Source organism: Bidens hawaiensis, unplaced genomic scaffold (genome assembly GCF_021521415.1).
Source record: "Bidens hawaiensis isolate Kalapana, Puna unplaced genomic scaffold, B.hawaiensis_p1.1 tig00028742_1, whole genome shotgun sequence".
Classification (NCBI taxonomy): Eukaryota; Viridiplantae; Streptophyta; class Magnoliopsida; order Asterales; family Asteraceae; genus Bidens; species Bidens hawaiensis.
In genome coordinates, this window is record NW_027494704.1 from 20,664 (window position 1) to 30,176 (window position 9,513).

General features: G+C 33.6%; 1 pseudogene; it reads left to right on the forward strand.

The window, feature by feature from the left end:
• On the forward strand, window positions 1-7,943 carry LOC143577594 (ATP-dependent DNA helicase SRS2-like protein At4g25120; annotated as a pseudogene).
• The last annotated feature ends 1,570 nt before the right edge of the window (window positions 7,944-9,513 follow it).

The window sequence follows — 9,513 nt, forward strand, 5'->3', positions numbered from 1 at the left end:
ATGGACCAACAACTTTCAGACGAACAAAGGGCTCGCATTTCCAGAAATTTCCGAGCAGCCAAAGCTCTTCTACTCGATCGGAAGCGCCATCGAAAGTAACACAACCCCCTTTTATTTATTATACTTACCTTTCAATTTAACATCCAAACGATTATTATTATTCAAAGTTTTTGTTTCCGTTGTATGTAGAATTGGGGCTCGAGTCCCTCTTTCAGACATTTCGTCCAACACCTCAGGTGCGCTTAAGTATCTCAAGTTAAATCATACAGACTCCTCCAGACGAGTAAATTCATCAGCAAATGTAAGTCATTCCAACTCAACTGCCTCTCCACAGTTGATTGGTTTGCACATCTCGAACCAGAATAATCTTAGCTTGGATTCATTCAAGCCTTTTGCTTCTAATGTCAATCAACAACCTAATGATTATTATCGTTCTCGTTCGTGTGGTGAAGAAATGAGTTTGGATGATTTTAAGGAAAACGATTTTGGAATCTCGTTAACGAAACAACAGTCGAGTTCTACATTTTTTTATGAAGATTTTGATGATTCCGTTTTAGCTGAAATTGATGCAATATGTGAGTCTGGGGTAAAGCCTAAGGCAGCAGTTGACGAGTTGAAGAGCGAGTATGCTATAACCAACGGCTGTGAGATTACAACTGATGTTGTTTTGGATGGAACTGGTTGCGGTGGGTTAACTGAAGGTATGCCTGATGAGTATGCGAAATATATGCAGTCGTTAAATGATAGACAACGTGAAGCAGCGTGCAGTGATATTTCAATACCTTTGATGATTGTGGCTGGACCTGGAAGTGGCAAGGTTGTAATTTATGGTTTTCTTTTTCCATAAACCTTGTGTGATTAAGTTATTTCTAATTTTCTTTTGTGTATTTCAGACATCCACCATGGTTGGGCGTGTTTTAATGCTTCTTCACAAGGTATGACCTGCTTACTTATGTATGGGCCGGTTTGGGTTTTGTTTTGCCTTTTAATAGGTTAAACGGCTAAATACTAAAATAGTTGCTTAAAAGGAAACGGGTCAAAAGTTAACTAAAGTAGTACAGTGTATATTCGTTAGGGGGTGCATTTTTACCTTTCTAAAGTTGCAAATTTACACCAATAAACACATATGGTTATATAAGAATTGCGTTTAAACTACAAAACCGGACACAGTTTATCTTTTAACTTCTAAGTTTTGAAACCAACTTAAGTTATGATATATTGATATATAATGCATTATGGAAGAATTTTAAAAAATAACGGGGGCAATCTGCAAATCTGCCAGCTGAGTGAACTTGACATGTTTTAGGTGTTTAGCTAAACGTGTTTGTAGGTTTGACCTGAAACCCACACTGTTTAGGCTACTCCCAACTCGCAAATCTCGTGTTAGGTTTGTGTTGTGTTGGAAGTTCACACCCCTAAATTTAATGCATAAAACCTTGTATATGATTTTAATCAAATTATAGATTCTTTTATATATGGTTGACACATTAACGATTTATAAGTTATTTACAAACTCCTGAATGTTTGGAGGGCGAATATTGACAACCATAACTCATCAAGCACTTGGTTATTTTCATTTTTGTTTGTCCTTGTGATGGAGTCTAGTGACTTATAAAATTTTTACATGTGTTTGTTTTGACTTTTGACCAACCAACCAACACATAGGGCATTGAAGCATCCAACATACTGGCTATGACATTCACTACCGCTGCTGCTTCAGAAATGCAGGACCGGATCGGATCAGTGGCTGGGAAGACAGCAGCAAAGGAACTCATGATCAGCACCTTTCACTCATTCTCATTGCAACTTTGCCGTTTGCATGCAGAAAAGTATTAACTTATATGGATATATTCATCTGAAAACATATAACATGTTTACTTTACTTCATTTGTTTTTACTATTATAACATGTTTTTCGTATTATAGGCTAGGTCGTACACCAGAGTTTTTGCTATATGGTCAGGGACAGCAAAGAAAGGCGGTTTTTGAAGCTGTACGTCTAACAGAGACTTCAGATTCTGACAAACTTTGTAACGAGGCTGATGTGACAAAGAATCGTCTGGAAGACTTTAGAGAGAAGGCAAAGAAGTGGTTGAAATTTGTCTCAAAAGTAATTTATTATTTATTCTTTAGTTATGTTCTTTCCAAGTCATAACACACGATCCATCTATTAACTTTACATTATGTTCCACTATATATTCAGGCTAAAGCTTCTGGGAAAACTTCAGAAGATTGCCAGAGGCAAGGAAATGCTACAGGAGTAAGATTGCTTTAGAATTTTGGATAAAACAATTATATCATTTATAGTTTTTAAAATTGAAGTTTGATAATAAATCTTGAATCAATCAGGCTGCAATTCTTAGGAATTATGAGGATATATTAAAATCATGTAATGCTCTGGATTATTATGACTTAATTAGCTGCTCTGTCAATCTGCTTACTGGTTTTCCTGAAGGTTTGAAATCTGTGCATTCTATTTATATATTTCTTCCCGGTAAATGTAAATATTCTCATTTTGACATATATTAGTTGTATATCATTTGAAGTTTTCAAGGAGTGTCAGGAGTCATGGCAAGCAATTGTGATAGATGAGTTTCAAGACACAAGTACTATGCAGTATGATTTATTACGTGTTCTGGCATCACATAAACGCATAACAATTGTTGGAGATGAAGATCAGGTAGTACATATTTTAAAATCCCACCTTTTATTTACTTTAATAAATTTGATCTTAGATTTACAAATCATAATGCAGTCGATCTTCAGTTTCAATGGCGCTGATGTAAGCGGATTCAAGTCATTTTGCAGAGATTTTCAACCTCACAAGGAGGTCTGACCCGACTTAACAGTTGCAAAGTTCTTATTGTTTTTTCTTTAAAAATTGAATATTCTAATAAAATATATCTTACTATTTTACATGAGCTCGTTCCAGATCAGACTAAATAAGAATTATCGTTCTACTCGCTGTATTGTTGATGCTGCTTCATTTCTCATACGGAATAATTCAAAACGATGCCAGTTAAATAAGGTTCTCACTGATAATTCTTCTGGTTCTAAGGTAACTTTGTTTAAATACTTATTATTGATAGAATATGCATAGTATATGTCTGATTTGCATGATCTGAATTACCTACTCAGATTGTTGTCAAAGAATGTTGTAATGAGGATGCGCAATGTTCATTTGTTGTTGACAAGATATTAGAACTCATTTCTTCAGGCTCATCCGTTAAAGGCAGTTTTGGAGATATTGCTGTTCTTTACCGTCGACGGTCAGCTTTTATCTTTTTATGTGATTTTTTTGAGCTGTTATTGACTTTAAAGTCTATGTAACAGGTGTCAGGGAAGATATTTCAAACAGCTTTTCGCGAAAGAAAAATTCCATTTAATGTTCACGGGGTCGCATTTTACAGAAAAAAGGTAGTAAAGGCTATTATATCCATGCTCAAAACAACATTGGTGGTCTGTGATGACGGGTCATATAGGCGTGTATTCAAGGCCTTGTTAAATCTAGAGAAAGACGAAAAGAAAAGGGTATACATTTGTAATAGCATTTTCTGTTTTCTGTTTTCTAATTTTCAAATTCCATTACTTTTTCAAGAAATGTATTTCTCACTTTCTTTTTTTGCAGATAATTGATCATATTAATAAGGTTTCAAATGCACGAAAACACAGCTTCATATTTGCTGCTTCTGATATATTCAGTTCAAAGATCTCCGGTACCTTCAAAAGGTTTGATGCACTAAAAATATGCACTTGTAGATTTAAATTGTTTTATGATCTTTCAAGTTATTATTACTTTATTTCTAGTTTACAACTTAGCATAGAAAAACTTATGTGATTTTAGCAGAATTTTTCAATAGCCCCCTTATTGTGTTATGGGTACATACATATTTAGTGAATTTATTATTGGCATTGCACGTATTTAATTCCATCTCTCATTGTAGGAGTCAGCTCACTCAAGGCCGTAAGGTGTTGACTACTTTAGAAATGATTTCAAAACTTGTTCACAGGGTAAGCATAGCTATCTACTTTGTTGCACAACTATCTACTTTGTTCCAAAATCACAGTTTTTAGCCAGTTTGTGGTTATTGAAATGTCTTCTATTTTCATCAATTTAAATCTCATATGTATTATTTGATTATTCCCTGTTTCGGTAAACAAGTAAATGCCATTAAAAAAATAAGAAAACCAAGAGTGATTAGCATATTAACAGATAAGCATTATAATGACAGGAACAATCTATTACAGCTGTCATAAGATCAGTAGCAAACATGATACCTCAGGCATGTCATCCTTTCAATTTAACCTAGCTGTGCAAGAAGATAAATTTTTATGGGTTAAATACCTGTATATATCAACATTTCAAATGTTTTTTTTTCTCATCTCTTTGTTACAGAAGTATCTTCTTGAGCAACGAGCTGTTCTTGATGTTGATGGAGGGAAGTTGCTAAACGAAGAGCATGATCTTAGATCTGTAAGTTTTTTAACAGTTACTATAAGATAGCTAGATTATTAATTTTTTTAATGCTTTTTCAGGTTCTTCAATATCTGTTGGATGATGTATCCGAGTTTCTAAAATCATACAACTTTGATATCAATGTGAACTATAATGCAACTGAAGAAAAAGGATGTGTAAATTTACTTAAAGAATTTGTAGACTTTATATCTGAAAGGGAAACTGAGAACTTTCGTGTGAGGCGGCATGATAATAATCAAGCTGTTACTCTTACTACCATTCATCAGGTACACTTTTGTCTAATTTAGCCATGTATCATAACATACCTGATTCGCTGTATAATCTTGAATTTTAGTTAACAAATTTGTTACTTTATTATCTTATCTTATCCTTCCATTAGTCAAAAGGTCTGGAGTGGGACACTGTCTTCATAGTTAAGGTACTAATTATGATTTTAATATTTTATTCTTTCACAATAATTTGAATTTTTAAATAATAACATCCATTCATAAGTACATGGATTGAAAACCTTTACTGAAATATATTTACGTAACAAACTACTTATGGATCAATCTTCCAGGCAAATGAATCGGAAATCCCCCTTTTGCATGAAAATAATGGTATCGTAAAAGAAACCTGTGCTTCGCTTGAGGTAAGCATGCTTGTGAAGTTATATTAATTTATCTTTGCATTTTACTTGAAAGATTATTATTTGAAATAACCATGATGATTTTCTTTTTTGAATAATCATAGGAAGAACGCCGGTTACTATATGTGGCAATAACTCGTGCAAGAAAGAAACTTTTTGTTCTCTATGTCACTATGGATTCAAATTGGCAGGTAAAAGAGTCATCTTTTATAATATAACTGACTGTTGATCGTAGTTTATGATGAAAACAATTTCTGGTGGGAAAATGGTCGGGTTGGATAATTGGTCAACACGAACTTATACTCAAAACGGGTCGTGTTTTGTTGACCATAGGCACTTTTTATTTAATCTTTTTTAATTTTAATAAAAACGGTTGTGATATGATTAAAATCTTATATATTCCAATCCACTCTTTTAGTTAACTAAAAATATGCTTTGGCGACTTTCAACTCGTTTGGCCAGCTCAACCCATTTGGCCCATTTATTTTCAGCTAACTTGTGTACTCACCTGTTTGACCTCGTTTACTAGTAACTTAACCTATTTATCTACCCGTTTGACATTTCAGAGATTTGCATGACCCAAGTTGACCTTTTTATTAGTAAACGGGCCAAAATTTCCTTAATCTGATTAAGTCATTAAACACCATTTCGTTCTCTCAGGTTCTTCAACCTTCACGTTTCCTAAAAGAAATTCCAAAGCATCTTCTTGAAATTCAGGTGCATGTTCTTTTAAGTTTCAAAATTGTTATTTACAATTTAACATCATAGCAAAGGTCAGTTTTGACATTCTACATCATGGAATTTTGTTTGTAGGATGAGTCAAGTTCAGTATACATGCAAGCAAATCATCAAAAACTTCAAAATAAACAATCTTATCTTACTGATGATCTGCAAGACATCAAACACACAACAGAAAAACCGGGGAGCAGTGAGACTGTTGATAATTTATTCAATGAAGATTCCAAAGAATCAGATGAAACAATCTTGCCATGTAATGGCAATGATTTCTTGAAAAGGTTAGGTTTGTCAGAATTTGAATGTGTTATTTAACAGCAAGTCTCATTATTCTATTGTTAAATTAACGAAAATGGATTTTAAGTAATTTATAATACAGATTCAGCAGTGAAGAACGAGCAACTGTTTCCCATTTATTTCATCAATGGGCCAAGAAGGCAGCATTCAAGGAACCAAAGAGGTTACTTAACAAGGTACTTTCCTATGCATCCTTACTTTCGTTTATTCTAAGGATTGGGGAACGGGTCAAAAGTAGTTTAGGTCGAAACAGGTCGGGTTGATCTGACACAACAATTTTTCTACAGTTTTTACTTGAATAAATAATTAGTATGTTAAATAGGATCACAAAAGATATATGATTTCGGTGATGATAATTTTTTTCAAATAAAATGATTTAGTACGGTTTATGAATTAAAATTACAGTTTTTATTTATTTATTTGTGTTACCTTTTAACTTGTTAGAGATAAAACACGACCTGTTCATGAAAGATAAGGCAACTTCATGTTTATGTTTTCTTGTGTCATGACTAATGACTAGAGTTTGATTCTTAATTTCTGGTCGTTTACAGGTTGCGTTTGTGATCGATGAAAGGCTTAGAGTGAAGAAAACTGCACAAAAGGTGACACAATTCTTGAATCTTAGGGGAGCAAATATACTATAGAAAAGTTGGTTAAAGCATTAGGTGAACCTGACGGGATTTTTAAAAAAGTCGTTAATTTATTATGTTAATTTATTTACCAGGATGTTCTTCGGTCCCTGAAGTCATGCTTGAAGACCGATGAAGCATTCCAGTATGCTGAAAATGTAGGTTTAACAATCAGTGTTTCGTCAAATTCAAAGTCACTGTATTTTCTGTTAAGCTTATAATTAATATGATTATTCTTTTTTCAACCATCAGGTTCTACAATGGTTACAAATTCCTGCAGAAAAGCGTGCTTATATCACAAGGGAAAAACAGGTTTGTCTGGTGTTTATTAATGGGTATTATATCTCGAACGGGTCAAAGGGGCGAACATAATGTGTTTGTTTTTCGGTCTTACTCATTTAGGATCAAGAATCACCCTCATAAAGTTGTCTATTTTTTTATTACAGGAACATTTCCAGAAGTTAAGGATTGAGACTGCAATGGGTTCCTCAGAACCTACATCTAAGCAGGTCAGTAAACAGCTTTTTGATATATATATATATATATATAGAAAAGGGTTAAAATAAAAAGACATAGTTTTGTAGGAAGAGTAGGAATAACATAAATTTTAGAGTTAGGAAACTATGTAGCATAAATCCTTAATCCTAGGAAACTATTTGGTATTTTAAAAACTATCAATCTCAACCACTAGATCATATATCCAATGGCCTAGATTTATTCTTACTCTTCTTAGAAAACTATTTCTTTTTATTTTAACCCACCCCTATATATATATATATATGTATATATATATTGTTTCTTTTAATGTTTTTGCATCTAAGAACAATGATTAGTTTGAAGTTCATCTTTGATAATAATACTTGTCATTTTAAATTGTTTCTTGACAGATTGCTTATCTACAGAGTCTAGGGTGTACTACTATCCCAATTTCGCGTCTTCATGCATCTCGATTAATCGAACAATACAAGTCACTGTAACGTGATTTGTTAATTGTATATCATTTTTGGGTAAATTATCGTTTCTTAAGTAGGTAGTGTTTGCCTGTTCGGAACGAAAAACTGTGTTTTTTTAGATTGTTTGAACTGGCATGAGTGTCCACAGTTTGGTTTTGGCAGTTGAATTTTTTGCCTCCATACTCTCTAAGAGCATCCCAACTCATCCCCTAAAATTTTGTCATAGGTTTTTGTAAATTATAGGACAAGGTTAAGAGTGGTTGTGAGTGAAATTTCGAAAGAAAAGTTAGTGGATTTTTGTAAATTTAGAGAAAAGTTGTTTGCCCATATTTTATTTTTTTAATATTTGTGAGATAATTTTCCAAAGTTGCTGTAGACACATATGGGTAGGCCAAAAGTTGTCCTACTTAAGAATTGAAATAGGTGCCTAGTAAAAACCCGCGCGATGCGGCGACGACAACAATTTACATCACGACACTCGGTTCTATTAGTTTATCAATTCTCTCATGACGGGCGAGCGCAAATAAAACCGATATAAATCAACATATTTTAGAACCACTTTTTATCTTCAGGGCCATTTGGCCATTGAGTACTTATATGAACTCTTGCCCGGGTTTGTAGTGTGCATATTAATACCCTAAAACGTAAATTTCAGCAGTAGATAATAATAAATGCCTACCATCTTGTCTATATAAAAATCTGAGTGCCTCGGTTTTTTCGTTTCTATGATTAATACAAAATATTATATACAAAATAAATCTAGAAGAAAAATGTTCAAGAGTCCAAACATTAAAATTCTAATGCTCCATCAAGTTGGGCGATTAAGCACCAAATGTTGATCCCTTTCTCGGTGTCATCCAACAATACCTTTAATTCAGAAACTGCTTATCTGAGATGATAATCCTATTAAATATCATTTTGGAGCCTGCACAACAACCAAAGGACTAATTAAATTTTGACTTAATACTTTCAGTTTAATCATGCAAGTCGTAGACACAACTGTATGATTCATTTACTTATTAATGAGTTCATTCGGGTTTTGTTTTGACCGTAAATATTTTCCGCTTTGTAACCGGTTTGGCCTTTACCACTAATGAAAGTTAACATGAGTGTTAGATGTATTAAAAAGACTATTTTACCCTTTACCTTGAACCATAAAAGAAAATAAATGACAGACATTTTGTTGCATCTACATAATGTGTGTTTCACGCAAATAGTGTTTGCAGACGATTTAGTCTTCTTTAATATACTTATAATATAAATTTGTTTAATTTTTCTAATATATGTTTAAATTATAACTATTGTATATAGTAACTATTGTATATAGCAGTATATATATTAATTAATTTTAACTAATATGGATATATTTAGTATATTAAAGCTCAAGCTATGCTCAATAAGTGAAGCTCGGGTTCAGGCTCATTTGTTAAAAAAACTTATTTTTTAGGCTCGAGCTCATCTAAGCTCAGCTCGATTCAAGCGTTTAGCGAGCAATATCAAATGACTCACAAGCAAGTTGGCTCATTTACACCCTTAATTCAAATTATTCGATGTTTTGAGTCAACCCGACCCGTACAAAACTAACCCCTTAAACATGTGCCCATTACCATATTTGAAGAAACACTAACCGGACCCCGGACAGATTACTGGTAACCTGGGGGTTGGAGAGATGTTTCCCACGAGGGGTTAGACCCTTGGAAGATGGTTCTTCTGATAACCTGCAAAACAGACACCGTGAGCTCGTCACTGAGAAGGGGGGGGGGGGGTTCCTCCTTGTGACCACCCTCCGGCGTGA